This window comes from Nipponia nippon, unplaced genomic scaffold (assembly GCF_047370975.1).
Source record: "Nipponia nippon isolate SJK-2023a ecotype South Korea unplaced genomic scaffold, ASM4737097v1 scaffold_25, whole genome shotgun sequence".
Lineage (NCBI taxonomy): Eukaryota > Metazoa > Chordata > Aves > Pelecaniformes > Threskiornithidae > Nipponia > Nipponia nippon.
Window position 1 is genome coordinate 3,160,304 of NW_028262342.1, and position 15,998 is coordinate 3,176,301.

At 58.7% G+C, this 15,998-nt stretch overlaps 1 long non-coding RNA gene across 2 annotated transcripts; it reads right to left on the reverse strand.

Annotated features, from left to right (window-relative positions):
- Positions 1 to 1,114: 1,114 nt before the first annotated feature.
- On the reverse strand, positions 1,115 to 15,673 carry LOC148055249 (uncharacterized). Of its 2 annotated transcripts, none has more exons than XR_015705705.1 (4): positions 14,730 to 15,673; positions 11,399 to 11,646; positions 9,435 to 9,757; positions 1,115 to 1,499 (listed from the first exon to the last, which is right to left on the reverse strand). It is a non-coding gene; the product is annotated as an uncharacterized LOC148055249 (long non-coding RNA). The 2 variants fall into 2 exon arrangements; XR_015705704.1 differs by lacking the exon at positions 1,115 to 1,499 and adding an exon at positions 4,807 to 5,345.
- Positions 15,674 to 15,998: the final 325 nt, after the last annotated feature.

The window sequence follows — 15,998 nt, forward strand, 5'->3', positions numbered from 1 at the left end:
GCAGGGACGCTGGCTGGATCAGGAATGTGTACGCGCACGCCTGTCACATGAAGTGACGACGGCAGCTTGGACAAACTCGGCTCAGCATCCCTGTTCATACAGCACCCACCACACGGGTGGAAAATGCAGGAGCTTTGCTGCGGTGAGCGCAGAGCAGCTGCTTTGGAGGAAGGGGACCGGGAACGTGTGCCGGTGCAATCCGCCGGGCACCGCAGCGCTTGGATATCTTCATCAGCCGCTGCCTCCCTGCTCCTCCCGGGCACAGGCTGTGCCACCTGCATTTCTGCAGCCTGCCCGGCCCTGCCAGCCAGCCCCTGCGCCTCAGCCGGGCCAACGTCTGCGGCAGAGCCAGCTCCCGCCTACCCTGAGCAAGACAGGCTCGCCCCACGTGGCCAGGTCAGTGCGGCAGCATAATTACTTAATTAATTTCTCATCATTTTGTCCTACCTGGCTGGAGTGCTGACACGAGTGCTGCATCCCCAGAGGAGGGTTTGCGGTGGACCAGCTCGGAGGGAGTCAGGTCTGCTGCGCCCACTCTTCCAGCGGGTCCGCCAGTGCCAGGGCAGAGGGCTCCCCGCGGCGATGTGCTCCGACCTGCCGCCTCCCACGGCACCCAACTGCTCACAGGGGCACTGAGTTTGGTCCGTGGACGCCGGGACGTTGGGCAGGGCCATTTCCAAGCAGAGGAGCGATGCAGGTCTCTGCTACGCAGTGGACAGGCAGCAGTTCCCTCTTCTGCAAAGAAGAGAAGGAGAAATAATTTCCATTTGTTCTGGTTCAGTACTAACGATTGCATTCAACCTTTTTGGGCTCCTGACTCAGCTCCCATGGCCTGTGCCTGACAAGCTAATGAATTTCTGTTGATTACTTGTCTGCGCTGAGGCTGCTACCTTCATTTCATTCTCATTTTAGCTCTTTATCTTTCTTCACACTCTTTTAACTTCAGCCTGTGAATGGCTTCATCCTTTCTAAGTGAGGCTGTATGCCTCTCACCGGCTCTTTCTTATCACCGAGAGCACAAAAAAGTAATCACCCACTTTGTCCTATTGCTGGATGCCACACAGCCTTCTCAGAGAGACGGATTGAACTCACTGGAGAATAATACCTGGCTGATTGGTGGTTAAAAAAGCCCCAGCAACGGAAGCCCGAGCTGAGGGCTGATGCCTGCAGGCCTTCCTCGCTGCGTCGCCATCCCCAGTGGTGCGGCTGCTCCGTCCTCCGGGCTCCCGCGCCAAGACACGGTGGGTGAGAGACTTCTGACAGCCGCTGCGTGGGAAACCATGCATGGGCAGCAAGCGAGCAGCACACGTGCAGAGACACGGGCTTCGCTCTCGTGCTCATGTGTAGCCAGACGAATAAATGCCGAGGTGCTGGGGCAGAGGCTTGGCGGGAGCAGCAGGGGAGGAGTGACCCCATCTCTCCACCGCCGGCTCTGGCAGAGCCTCCCCTGGGGCCTCTGCCAGCTCCTGCCGCAGCCCGTGCTGGTGCAGACACGGCTTCTGCAATGCATAAACCAAAAGTAGATCAGCACCAGATTTTATTTACTTTCAGATTTATGCAGGTATGACAGTTTTTGCTCTCCAGCTGTGCATTAACCTGCATAGCCTGGGAACACAAAGTCATGCCCAAACAATTGAGGTGGTACAACTTCAGATTGGATTCCTGGTCCCATAACTGCAGATTATGAGACTCCACTTCTTTTCCAGCATTTGCTGGGTAACCTGCTGTCCTGGCCCAGCATACGTTTATTCTTGAATTACCAAAGGTACTTAATTCAGAAAATCTCAGCGCTACCTGTTTACACTGAGCTGAACAGGGCCATTATTTTTCCTGGCAAGGTATTTGAGCAGTGCATGAAATCAAACATGCAAAAGGTTAAGCCTATTATTCAAAAGAACCCAAACCCATGCTGTCGAAACAAATGCAGCAACAGCACTCACAGCCTGGGGATCCACGGATTTTGTCCTCAAGATGGATGTTACAAACCTTTTTAGAGGTTCCTACGGGTCATTTATCAACATCACATCCTAGGAAAGAGCTTCCCCAGCACTTTTCCTCAAGCTCTTTAGCTGCACTGCTGGCAGCAGGAGCAGGGCAGCTACTGGGGCTCTGGGACTCCAGCCGTCGGTATCAGCCGACATGGGGCCATCGTGCCCGGCTCGGGATGGACCAGCCCTGGCGATGTGCCGGCGATGGCAAGGAGGAGCTCTCTGGGCCAGGTCTTTGCAGAGGGAATCGCTGGCTGTGGCTCCCCCGTTTCCCGCGGGGCTACTCCGGGACATGCCGGGCAACCCCTGTGGCCACAAGCCCTGCTTTGCCCCGGGGCCACGCACGGCTGCCTTGGTGGCCGGCTCCGGGTGCCGAGCTCCTTTCCTGCTGTGCCGAGGCATCCCGAAGCATCCTGACACCTCCCGCTCATGCCAGGCTTTGGCTTTAGGACATGCGATTGCTGCACCCGGAGCCGTGGCCCTCACATTTATTTCTTCTTAGACAGTTTACTTGGCTGAAATGCTCTTGCGGTGACTGAACCTTAGCCTAAGAAATATTGTAAGCTTGCAAAATATTCTTTCCTTATTACACTAAAAACAGGGTTTCTGGAATATCATGGGGAATTTTCAAGTTCCTCTCACAAGAAAAGCCAGAAGTCAGTTTTTATTAGTGAGACCCCAGCACTGACTTCTTGGATGTCCGCGGTATTTTGTGCTGTTGCGTTGTTCATTTGGACGGCGAGTGTCCTGCCTGGTCCTCGGCATGGTGTGGTGCTCATTTGTTTCACTTGCCTTCAGAAACGTCCCCTGGAAAGGGTCTCTGTCCTCTGCACGGAGCCTTGCAATGTATTTTGAAGAAAAATCAGTGTATTGTAAGAGCAGACCGGCAGGCAGATTTCAGGTTGTTTTTCTTTTCTATCTGGATATATGGATACAGGAAATCTTTGGAGACCTTGAAGAAGAAAAGTGCTTCCCTTTGAATTCCTAAACCAATGGCGCGGCTAAGAATAGCCTCCGAAGAGAGGTGCGAGATGAGCGACACGAGGAATTCAGCACCTTTTCTTACTGTGCAATATTCTTGAAATTGAAAAAGTAAAATACCATGCAGAATGAAGGAGAAGGGGAATAGCCAGTCACGCTGAGGACATTTGGAGGAGTGTGCTATTATGCAAAGTGAGCCAGGGAAAGGTTAGCAAATACCACTCCTTCCCTGGGGAGCCCTTCTCTTGCAGGAGTCATTAGTGCACTGGCAGGATAACAGATCCTCTCTGCTAATTCTCTAGGTCATAAGCAAATTAAGACAGAAAAGCTGATCTGCTATCAATCTACATTAGGCACGGCTGACCAGCTCACCTGTCTGGAAGCTGCTGTTTTACAGGAAGGTTAGGACTGGAAATATCAAAGTCTTGTCATTAAACCAAGCACATTTTCTTCTTAGCTCAGCTAGGCTGGGCAAAGGGGCACCAGGAGATTACAGGGCTGCAGGATCAGGCTGCTCCTGCTGCACCCTCAGGTGGGAACACCGCACCGGGTGCGCAATTCCCGGTGCTCCAGGGCTTCCACCGGTGCTGCTTCGCCCCTTTGAGAAAGCCCGCAGCTGCGGGGCTGCAGCCGTGCTCCACGGCCGGGGGCTCTGGGGAGCACTGGCTCGGCCTGGCAGGCGCCCACCGGGGAGGGCTGGGGTTCAGCCAGCCCCTGCTCACTCAAAAACCTGATGCCGGCTCACACTAGTGCAGCTCGTGATTTGGAAAGGGCCAGACCAGGAAAACATTGTTCACGGGACATCAGAAACTCCATCCCCAGGCAGGAGCAGGAGAGGGCGGGCGGTGGGGAGGCAGCGGCTTCCCTGGGAGCAGCCCAGGTCTCTCCCAGCGTGGGCACAAAGCGCTTTTAATAACCTACAATATGAACTGCTCGGTGAGATTAAAGCAACCCACTCATGGGGAGAATTAAACACAGGTCTGGAGCTTCTGCCTCGCTTGGACACACCACTGCTGCGGATGAGCATCCCGGGCACAGCGGCGTGCAGGGAGAGCGACCTCCTCCGCCGGAGCCGTCCCATGGGCGCAGCCCCCATGGGAATCCCCCCCAGCATGAACGCCAGACAAGAGCCGGGTTTCTGAGCACATTCAGCCTCCTGTTGTGTGCTGGTGGGCTTTTGCCATGCCGGTTCAGCAGGAGGGAGGTTTGGTCTCTGCCTGCTCTGGTTGCCCTTGCTCCTTCCCGTGGAAGCAGGTCTCTCCAGGAGCCATGCCAGACTTTGGGTCAGCAGCCGTCTCGGCCTCTTGCCGTGTCTCAGATGCTCAGGGCGAGCAGGGAGCTGGCAGGGCTGAGAGCCAGCTGGGAGAGCCAGCCCCAGCCCCAAAGGCATCCCACCCGCCCTCCAACCACCACCGACCCAACCGCAGCACCCAGTGGGGACACCCATGGGGGCATGGAGAGCTGCGCCCGAGAGCACGAGAGGAGCCCAGGAACCCCCCATGCACAGGAACCCCCCTCAAGCCCAGGGCAGCAGGCGCCAGCAGCTCTCTGCCCCTCGCTGCCCCGCTGGCGTGGTGGCCCTTTGGGGGCGCGGTGGCCCTTTGGGGTCCCGGTGCGGAGGCGGTGTTTGAGAAGCCTCATGCAGGTGCCTTGCTGCACGGCTGCTTTCATGAGAAAATGCATTCTCCTACCTTCGGCTCCGCGAGTCATCTTGTGTTCAAGCCGTGGCAGGACACGGCACAGGCGCAGCAAAGCCGACTTCAAACAGAAACGCTGCCTGCGAAACCTCCAGAGTCATATTTGCAGTGAACAAAAACACCCACCCGCACGCAACACAGCGTTTTAAATCCTGCCTTTAATCTCAGGTTCCAGTAACAACCTTCTCCCCATCCAATTACTTGTCTTACAATTGACATCGCAATATTAAATTCCTAAGAACTAAAGTGCTTTGAAAATGTAACCTACTTTAAAGCAGACAAGATTTATAGTGGAAGTATTTACTTTCTAGTCCTTGACGCTATCAAAGTCACTGACGCCTGATCAGCAGCCCCTCAAACGAGGCCTCCAAACACGCGGTCTGGTTGGCATTTGCCAGGCACCATTCGCAGGCTGAAGCCCTGCCGATGACGGCCCAGCACACATCCAGAGCCGGGCACGCTGCCGGGGGCTCCGGTCCCCTGAAGGCTTTGGCGTTGGGTTTGGCTGGGCTGCGATTTCAGCGCTCGCAAGCAGCATGGGAGCTGCAGACGCCTTCGGTGTTGCGGGGAAAGGAGGCCGATCAGCCGTCCCTTGGAAGGGAGTCAGCAAGACCTGCAGTGGGGCGACAGCCGAGCGCCTGGGTCTGGGGCACGGATAAAATTCGTTTGGTCAAACTGCCTAGAAGTAAGGAACTGTACATTAGATAAATGCTGCCGCAGCAGGAGACCTGACGAGCACGTATCACCACGCAGTGACCTATCCCAGAGGAGGACCCCGCTGTGCTGACCCCCTCGTCCCCAGCAGCGACATCCAGCCCCTTCTGCTTCTCCGGTGGCACCAAAGCAGGTCCCAGCTGAGCCCCTCCGGCCGTGTGGCAGGCAACAGCCCTGTCGCCGTGGCTCGTACGGCTGCTGTTTCTGTTTGAAACCGCATGCAGCTGCCGTGTGCCCTTGACACCCCTCTCCTGCTGTTGCCCGCAGCCACCGGCGCGCAAGCCGGCACGGCTGCCGGTGCCCTCAGCCCAGCTGAGAGCCAGGGTCTCATCCCTGCTCCTCCGGCCTCTGCCCGCGGCGCAGAGGCTGCTGCATGCGGCTTTAGCACTGCAGGCTCATTACTACGCAGCTGTAGCATCCAGGAGCAGCTCAAACATAAAATGGGAAGTCTTTCCACTGGTGCAAGCAGCAAGTCTCAAGGCAGCCAGGCAGGCAGCGGTACTCCTGGTACACATTTCTGCCTGGCCTCATCCCTAATCATAAATTGCTGCGCTAACCTAAATGGAGAGGCATTAACTTTCACTCCTGAAACAAGGTGCAATTAGTTGGGCATAAAAGAACACTGAAGTGATGCTAATTACCCTCTAAAAGATGAATAGAATTGAGTCAGAGAAGCAGAAAATTACTTTTGTGGGAAATCGGCTTCAGAGTTTACACCCAACCGGCGGCGGTGGCTGGATGGGCAGCGCGAGGCTCAGTGCTGCTTCTCCTCCTCCCCGTTTCCAGCCGTGCCGAGAGCCCCTGCGCTGGCCGGCAGGACCCCCGGCACCGCCGCGGGGTCTGCGTCCCACCCGCACGCCCCTTTAGGCGCAGGCTTGGCCACGGCCACCCCGCTCGCGCTGCTGCGGGACACGGAGGGGCAGCGGGCGGGAGGACGGGGTGCAGCTGCGTCATCTCAACCCCCAAAGTGAAGAACTTGTCTTTTAACAACAGTTCACAAGCGCCTTGGCTATCCCGTTTTGTTTATTCCTGGAAACCGTCCAGATTTTTAATTAGCCCTTAACCGTTCCCTACCTATTTAGCAAGGAATCTATCGTACTGTTCTCACATCCATGCCGCAGGGTCACGGCTGCGCCCAGCGCTGCCGGGGCTCCGGTGCTCAGGACAGACCTCCCCAGCACGTCCCATTCGGGACTGGGTTTCCCCAAGAAAAAGCTGGGGGTCGCAGCGGGTTTTTATCCAGTGCAGGACTACCTGCATCCCAGACCTCAAGAAGCTTCAACCCCATCTGTTCCACGCAGGCAGGCAGCACGCAGTACCACGTAGCTCCTGGGACTTTTAATAGTAATTAACAATCTGTTCTACTTGAATCTCGGTGGTAAGGGGCTAGGGGAAGGCGCCCGCCGGGGGCTGGAGCAAGGCACCTGCCGGGATGGCTCTGACATGGCTGCAAATGCTCCTGAAAGGAGCGAGACCTGGCGCTCCCGAGGGCTGATACCGCCGGAGCCTCCTGCTTTCCCTACTGCTCTCTGAGTTCACACATATAAAACCCTTATGTTCCCATCAAAGCTACTCCCAGATTTATGCTTAGGGGAAAAGCTCATGGAATATGTTGTGGGAACTAAAGATTTTAAAAGGCAATTTGAAAAACAGTCCAGGAGGCAATCTGCTTCCAGGTCCCGCTGCCGCTTGTTCTCCCTGCTGCACAGGACTTGCTGTACCTGCAGCACCGGCTGTTTGTTCCAGCCTGGGTTTGAACACTCTTTTCATTTATAAGATGCATTATTTACCAGGCTGACATGCAGCTAATTTAAAACCAAGATTTATCAGCAAAAAAAGTAGTGCTTGCTATGGTGGCTTCCAACAAGCGCAGCAGAGCATTTCGCTGGGCTCGTGCTGAGTCCGCAGATTCCTGCCCGATCCATCACCAAAGGGCGCTGGCAGCAGAGCCCTGGCCCCGCAGCCTCCCGGGGCTCGGCCCCTTCCCAGCCCCGGGGGGCTCCGCTCGCCGTGCCGCCGGGACACGGCCCACGTTGGACGTAGGATTTCAACAGACAAGCCAAGGGCAAGGAGGCCCACGCCAAGGGAACGACCTTCACGGCATCACAGCAAGTTCAGTGCCAGCGAAGAGCCTGGATCGCACAACCAAGTCCTTTTTGGGCAACCGGTTGATGAGCCCAAGGGACCATCAGCCCATCCCGCTCCACGCCGCCCGCGAAGCCGGGGAGCAGCTTGTGACGCATGCGAGCTGCAGCATCGCTGCCTGCGAGCGGCAGGAGCAGGCCCAGGGCTCCCGCGGAGGGGCCCGGGGTGCAGCACGGGGACTGCGAGGTGCGTCAGCCCCGAGCCTCTGCACGGCTCTTGGAGAGAGGCCAAGGCAGCGGATGAGCATTCGCCACACCATTGCCTGACACGGGAGGGTATTAAATGTGCACGGGAAGATACAGGTGCTTCCTGCAAAGCCTGCATCCTGGCGGCACCCCCCAGTCCCGACCCCCCGGCTCTCCAAGCTGCCACTTCCCACGGCCCTGCTCCTCCGGCCGGCCAGCCCTGCGGCGGCCAAGAAGCGCCTGGTCTTTTGTATGGCGCTTTGTGGGTAGAAACAGCTCCCTCCAGCTGAACAAAGCCGGAGGAACTCCTCCGGTGCCAAGGAATTTTTAGCAAGCCGTGGGAAGTGTCAGTCGCGTTGCAAAGGTGCGCCTGTTCACAGAGCAAAGTGTAACCGGAGCTCATCAGCAGATCAAGATCCACCCTGGAAACGGGATATCGGCTCTCAGAGGACCAGTGTCCTCTCCCCGCGTGTTCCCTTCCCAGTTAGTATCCCCCACCCTGCTCCTCCGCCTCCAGCTCCTGCGACCAGTTACCCTGTTGCACCATTAACCCGCGCTACTTTTGGGCGAGGGGAAACCTCAGCATGGCCAGGACCCTCTGAACGCAGCGGCACAGCCATGGGCACATGGGCTAAGGACGTACACACCTGGCTCAAAAATTGCTGAGGGGCCCGTTGCCACCTCCGTCACACCTGCACCTTCGCTACGGACACGTGTGCGCACACGCGCGCTGCTCCTGGCATCGCTGCCCCTCCTCTGCAGCCAGGAGCTGCAACATGCTGTAAACACCGATAAATATTTAATGTTCGGAGAAAGAGTTTTTGCAATGACCTAGATTTCTTTCCCCCAGACACCCCGCTGGGCCCAAGGGGGTTGCGCGGGGCAGGAGCACGGCCACTGACACGCACGACTGCCCCAGTGCTCATAGCAGCCCCCAGCCCAAATAAGCCAGGACAGCACATTTTCCCTGCCTGGTGTCCGGTCCTCTCAGAGCTCCTGTTGGAGCCAAGGTGGACACACGTCTGCGGGTGCCACGCTACCGACCTGCGCTGGGAGCGAGCACGGAGGCGGGAGCCCCCTGTCCCGCTCCCCTCCGAGGAGCAGCCAGGATGCTCCGGGCAGGATCAGCCCCGTTCCTGTGCCCACCAGGAGCATCCCAGCCTCGGTGCCTGCCTTGCCCCAGCAGTCCTTGGCTCTCCTCCCCGCCTGCTCAGGCCAGGGGCAGGCTGACCTCCCCGGGAGCACCCAACGGCACCGCAGCACCGGCAGGGCCGAGGGTGCTGCTCTCCCGCTCCAGCATGCGGCAGAGTCGCGTCCTCCAAAGGCAGCGCTACCTTATCAATAATAAAAGGCAATTTCCCCAGACAGAGCCGGGAGATTACGCAGCCCTTCGCGCTCCTCGTCTGCCGCTGACAGGATGGGAAGAACTTTAATAAGATGCGATTTGACAGTAACACAAAACAACAACAGCATTAAGGGAAGAATAATGGCAAAGGCAGCTGTCAAAAACCTCATGTTCTCTAACCAGGAGAAAGAAATCAAAGCTGTCAGGCCCCAGCAGCGGAGCGAAGGGCAGCTGAAAGGGAGGGCAGGCCCGCAGCGGGCAGCCAGGTACCACGGCCCGTGGGGGGACCCAGCCACCATGGGAGCTCAGCTTTGGGCCAGGGCAGGAGGAACCGGAGCCGGGGCGCAGGGGGGATGAGAGGACCCATCAGGGCACCAACCTGGCAGAGACCCCAGCATCACCGCAGCCAGCTCAGCAGCGCGCCGCCTCCATGGCTGCGGAGCCCAGGGGAGGGAGAAGCACCACGCCAGGCACGGGGCAGGCAAGCAGCGCTGTGCATCCATCGTGGAAGCAGCAGGACGTGGCGCCGTGTGCCCGCCGGGCTGCACCGCACACGGAGGAGCTGCGCACCACGGCCCCGCGTCCTGCGGCTGCTGCAGAGGATGGACCTGTCGCCCAGGCTGGCTGCAGGGGCGGATGGAGACGGGCCAGACGCTTTTGTGTCAGTCTCCATGAAAACGAGCCAGAGGACATCTGATGGCACTGAAAGACAAAGAAATGAAAGGTATCCAGAGGAGTCAGGCTCCATGAGGTTGTGCAAGCTCCACAACCCGAGGTCTGGGGCCCAGGAGCTCACAGCAAGGATCCAGGCGCAGGGCAGTGGCCCCAGGGGCACCCACAGCAGAGCGGGGACTGCCAACCTCGTGGGGACAGCGCTGCCGACACCAGGGGAAGAGGGGACACGTCTCAGCAGGCAGCGCCAGCGGCCCCCGGAGCGGCCACGGGAGCCAAGTGGGATGCAGCAGTGATTCCTGGCAGCTGGCGGGCAGTTTGCAGAGCCCCCATTCCCCTGGGCCGTGGCCGGGGCAGATGTGTCACGGCGAATAATGCCGCAGCGCAGTGCTGCACGGCTCAAGCCACCGAGAGCTGCCCAGGTCAGGCTGGCAGGGCGATCTTGCCTATAATGAGGTCACTGGATTTATGGACACTCTCATGTCCCCCACACTTAATTGGAGCCCGTGCTCAGTAATTCAATTCTGCTCACAAAAATTCAAATCCCATTAATGCCACTGCCAGGGAGAAACCCGCCCTGCACAGCCAAAGCTCCCAGCTCCTCACCAGAGAGAAGCCGAGCAGCACCGCTGCTGTCCCTAGGAACACCAGCGCGCCGGCGTCAACCGCAGGGAGCGCGGCGTGGCTCGGGCTGGGCGAGATCTCATTGAGAGCCTATTGTGCCTCGATACTTGCAATTAAAAAATGAGGGTGAGAAAGAAAGAGGCCCCAGTAAAGACCAGATCCCCTTTTGCACATGGGCTGCGTTTTATGAACCACATTAATGCAAGAAACACAGAAACATGGCTCTGAGCCCCTGGCTCAGGGCCTGCCCGTGAAGAGGCAGCGCTGCCGGAGTGTTTCCGTGCACTTTGGCCTCTGCTGAGTGAAGGATTCCCAGCGACCGGCTTCTGCGCTAGAACTGCTTCCACCCCATCCCCTCGCAAGGACCCTCTCCTCCAGCCAGGGCGTCCCTAAGCCTCGCTAAGGGCCTCGGGGGGTCAGCGTCGGCCAGGCGGCCCCGCGGCGGGCGGGATGAGGGTCAGACCGGCAGCAGGACGGGCTGTGCTGCCCCGCAGCATGCAGGGGGCTGCAGGCTGACGGCTGGGTGAGAGGCTCCGGGCGAGATGCCGCGTGAAGCCCGTAATACCCAACACCGCACCAGGAAAGGCATCACGAAGCCATCCCTCCTGCGCTGGTGCCTGCAAGACGGCGCGTGCACCGTGCACACAACCACGCAAAAACCCGTCCCCTGCAGAGACGAGGCTGCTCTGTGGGACGGACGGACGGACGCAGGCTCTCCTCTCACAGCTCCTGCTTCCTCCGGCTGCGGGCTCTCGGTTTAGCATAAGCCACTGCGGGGCTGTGACGCCCGTGACACAGCCCGCTCATTAACATCGCAGCGGCAGGCGAGGCAAAGGCTTTGGGCAGCCAGGCGGGTGCTGCCTTTGGGCAGCAGCAGAGGGAAAACCTCTCTGTAAAGTCCCCGGCACAGCCCCAGCCCGAGCACCGCAAGGGAACCGCAGACCTCTGCGGCTGATGCTGCTCCCTGTAGGTAACGACAGCGTCGGGAAGAAAACCACCAGGTAGAAAAGCGACGTCCCGCTTAAAATCACACAGAGGGCCCCTCACCATCAGAAGCACCTTCCCGAGGATGAAGAGCACAGACGGGGACGCCGGGCCTGTGGCCAGCAGAGCTCAGCGCATCGCGTGGCAGCTGAGGATGCGCCGAACACTTCTCCCGCTCCGGATCCGGCCGTGTCGGAGCGTCCGAGGGCAGGGAGGGCCGGTGCCTGCCCGTGCTACCCGGACCCCTAGGGCTGCTACCAGTCCAAAAGCCAGTCAATAAAAATCAGCGAAGGGTTTGATAATGTGTATGCCTGGAAAGAGAAACAAACAGGGCTTAATGAAACCTTTATTTTAAAAATATGGTTTTTAATTTAAATGCAAATTGGGTGCTGTGTTATCTGTAGGTCACTTGCACTGACACACTGCTTAATTAGCAGGGATGTGTCTCAGGAAGCAAAGGCAGCTAATGGCTGGCCCTTTCCTCGGCATTTGTTTTAAGTTAATTAAAATTTTTCAGAAAGGGATCCGTCCTGCTCTGCAGAACAGCTCCTCGCTCTGTCCAGCCAGCCCTTTGCTAAGCCAAGCACGCTGCCAGGGACGCTCTCAGCAGGCTAGCAGCTATTCATCGAGTAGGGCACATTTATTTCTGCATCCTGAAATCCCCTTTGGCGAGTCACAAATCACAGCCCCCCGTTCGATAGATGCGCCTGCAACATCCAGCGTCAGGCAAAATGGTATCAACAATAAATCTGAGCAAGGACGTGGGAGATTTTTCTAAACGCTGAGGTGAATTACATATATAAGTCTTCAGTAGAGACATTAAACCTAATGTGAAATTGAACCTTCAAAGTGATGAGCAGAGCAGTTATCCCCTCTGTTACACGCAAGTTATGCGCAAGAGGATCTCATTTAGAGAAAATCTGCCTTTGCCAAGAGAGATGAGCTGGAATCGAGCGCCGTGATTCTGTGCCCTCCAGACGGGCTTCACGGCTCTGGGGACGGAGCTTTAACCCTTCCCTCAGCCCAGCTCTGCCTCATGCCGCCGCCACCCGCCGCACGTGGACCCCACCAGGGCAGGGAGCAGGACCCCGCCGGCCGCACAAAGCTGCCGGTTGCTGTGCCGCGACTCAGCCGCCCGCCTTTGTGCTCCCAGGCGGGGAGGGAGACCTCCCCGGAGCGGCCCGAGCAGCGAGGCCGGGCGGTGGGAGATGCGGTGTGGGGACGGCGCCAGCCCGGTGGCCGCAGCGCTGCTCACGTGCGCCGAACGGGAGCAGCCCCTGGCCCGGCACCGCGCCAGGATCCCGCTCCCGGGCACGGCTTGGTCCCGAGGGGGTGGGAAGGCTCTCCCACACCTGCTCCGCCGGGGACGGGCTGCGGTGTGCTTCCCCTCTGCAGGATGAAGCAGCTGCCAGCTTGCAAGATAAACCCTGATATGAAACATGACCAGCAGAAAGTGGAAGCAGAGCAGAAGCGACCCTGCGGCAGCAGCGGCTCCCTCCAGCACGCGGCCGAGCGCAGCAGCCATCAGGGCCCGTCAATAAACGCTTGCGGTTTAATCAGCGTACGTCCCTCCACAGAGCAAATCGATAGCAACTCATTGGGAGAAAATGAGATAAAGAGTAGCCTTAATAGCGCTCCATTTCCCCGCAAATAGGAGCCCCAATCCGGGCCTGCCTGCCAGGCGCAGGAAGAAAAGGGCCACGATTAAAGGACAGGCTCCCAGGTTGCCCCGTTCTGTTTCATCCCGTTTCCCATCCCGACTGGCTCAGTGCAGCGGGAACAAGCAGACGCGGAACCAGCTGGGTCAGACACGGGAGGGGAAACCCGGCGGCCGTCCCGGCGGGTGGTGGGAGCCCAGGGCTGACTCCCAGCTCTGCCCAGCACGTGCTGGGTCTCCGGGGGGGCCGTTCCCCTCCTCCCTCTGCATCTGTAACCGGGAGGGCACGAGCTCACCCACCCTCCTAAAGCACATTGGAAACCTCACGGCCAACACACGGGCAGACGCGCAACGGGAGCCAACGCCACCTTCGCTCACGCGGTGCTGGGATCCACAGGCACGCAGCCGTGGCGCGTTGGCGCGCCCGCTGCCGCCCGCCCTGGCAGGCTCCCGTGCATGGTCCGTGCTGTCAGGACCCGGCGCTCCCATGCTGCCGACGTCTGGCTGCAGGCAGCTGCCTGCTTTCCAGCAGGAGGTTACCCGGCTCCCTGCTGCTGGTTTTCCCAGTTAGCTACTTCAGGGCAAAAGCCATAAAAATTAGGATTTAGAGATTATTTGTTCCCTGTACTCTTGTCTGCCTACGAATGCCTAGTTTCATTCTGAAAAAGGATCCCAGGTCTCTTCCAGCTTCCTACACATGGGGATCGGCAGCCCGCAGCCCGGGGAGGGCTCCCGGCGCAGGTGAGAGCCGCGGCTGCCTTGGCACCGGAGCCTGCCCTGCCAAGGCCCCGCTGAGGCTGGGGCTCCCACAGACCGAAGGGCTGTCTTCTCTTTCCATCTCAGTTATTTGCTTACCCCCTTGTTAAGGACATGCCCTGGAGGACCTGAAACGCTGGGCTCCATTTGGCAGCAGGCGAAGCCGTCGCCCCACGAGAGGAGGTGACCTTTCCAAGCAGGAGCCTGGAGGGACCCAGGGACAGAGGGGGATTGCGTCACCAGGGCTGCGGCAGCTCGGTCCCACCTCCCCGGGACATGCACCCCTTCTTCTGCCCACACGGCCTCACCACACGGCACACCACAGCCGCGCCGGGTCGCCAAAGCCGCCCCACTGACGCGGCCCACCAGCTCCGCTGCCCTGCGGTGCCCGGGCTCCCGCGCTGTGTGCGGGGACGCGCGTGGGGCAGGCTCTCGGCACCGACCAGCGCCGTCGCTCCCAAGCTTGGAAACGCATCTGAAGGGGCCACAAACTCCTGCGGGAGGAGGAGAGGGAGAGGGAGAGGGAGAGGGAGAGGGAGAGGGAGAGGGAGAGGGAGAGGGAGAGGGAGAGGGAGAGGGAGAGGGAGAGGGAGAGGGAGAGGGAGAGGGAGAGGGAGAGGGAGAGGGAGAGGGAGAGGGAGAGGGAGAGGGGAGTCTGGCAGGCGGGAGGGAAGGTGGTTTAATGAAGTATCCAGTATTTTAAACCACTGAAGGATTAAAGCAAGGAAGGGATAGCATCTTCCACGAAAACTCAGTCATTAGCAAAGCCCGAGGGTAGATGCAATTGTTTTCTGTTTTTTCCCTCTCTTTGATGACCCAGTTTTTTAATCTCATCAGCACCAGGCTTCAGTGTTAATTTTTAAATATGCTTGGGTAACTGAGAACATTAACTATTCATGATCTTATCTTCAATAGCTGATGGTTCTCTGACACTGTGCCAGGGTTGAGATGCACATAACGAACCTGGAGAGCTGAACTTACCAGGGAAGGCAATAGCTGGTTTTTCCTGAGCATCTTGTCGAAATGATCACAGGATGGGCTGGGGTTTCACAGCACTCGTGCTCCTGGATAAAGCGAGGCTTGTGGGGCAGGCTCGTATCATTCAGGCCATCCCCCTGCAATCGTGGTGGCTTGAAAATACATAAGAGCATGCAAAAAGCTGGGATCTGGGGAACGCTGCCGGCACTCTGTGAATGCTTCAGCTCCGGTCCCTTAGGAAAGGCCAAGGCAGTTTATAAATACGAGGGGAGCCTCCTGAGCCGGCTCAGGTAGCGGGCAGCGCTGCCATCCCCTGCCCAGCCAGGTACAGCCCCAGGCCAGGTATCAGCATGGTTATCAGGCATGGGAGCTGAGGAACACAACAGTCAAGAGCCTGCATGCAGAGAACGGGCAGCCCTTTAACTCTTGCTATGGAGGGAGACAACAGAAGTAACGCCATTTGCTTACAGCCTGCCTTTGCTCTGTGGATGTTTCGGCGGAGCTCCTGTGGACACGACACGCTCCCTGCGAGGCCAGGAGGAATCGGGCAGCGCTGCCAAACGCATCCCACGTTGCCACAGAAAACCGGGCAGGGACCCAAGGCGAGGCTGCCAGCGGCTGCCCCGGCCCCTGCCGAGAGCCGGCTCCTCCAGCAAGGCAGCAGCCTCCGCGCGGGCTGGCGCTCCCAGGAGCTGCATCTGGGGATGCTCTCTGCAAACGGGTCCCCTGGGCCGCCCCGGGCTGCTACGGCCAGGAGAGGAAAGCCCTGCACCGGAGGCTGCCGCGTGCTGGGCTTCAACAGCAGCGTGCCGAGCCCAGCGACCACTCCCGCCTGCCAGGCTCCGCGTACACCCAGCTCACGTGAAGCACGCTTTCCTCGGGTGTGAGCTCCGCTTGTCAGCGAGAACAGAGGATGAGGCAGCTACGGGAGCTTGGGTTAACCTGGGAAAAGCTACATGGTGCTGAGAGCTGTGAACAGGTAAAACAGTGAAGGATACAAAACGGAGCACAGGAGAGCAAAGGTGATTAATTATCAGAACACGAAGCAGCAGCAGAATACGGTGATAGAAACAGAGTAGGTTATTCAAAGGAATAAAAAACTTGGCGCTGGCTTTCAGGAGGGATGGCAGCTAGCAGGGCGGGAGGCACGCACCTCTCCCCTCCTGCAGCAGCGCCGGGGGCACGCTCTCACCAACTCACGCTGACAGTCTGTTGCCAGCCAGAAAATCTCTTTGGTGCTTCAAAGGATCCGAACAGCAGGAGGACAGCGCT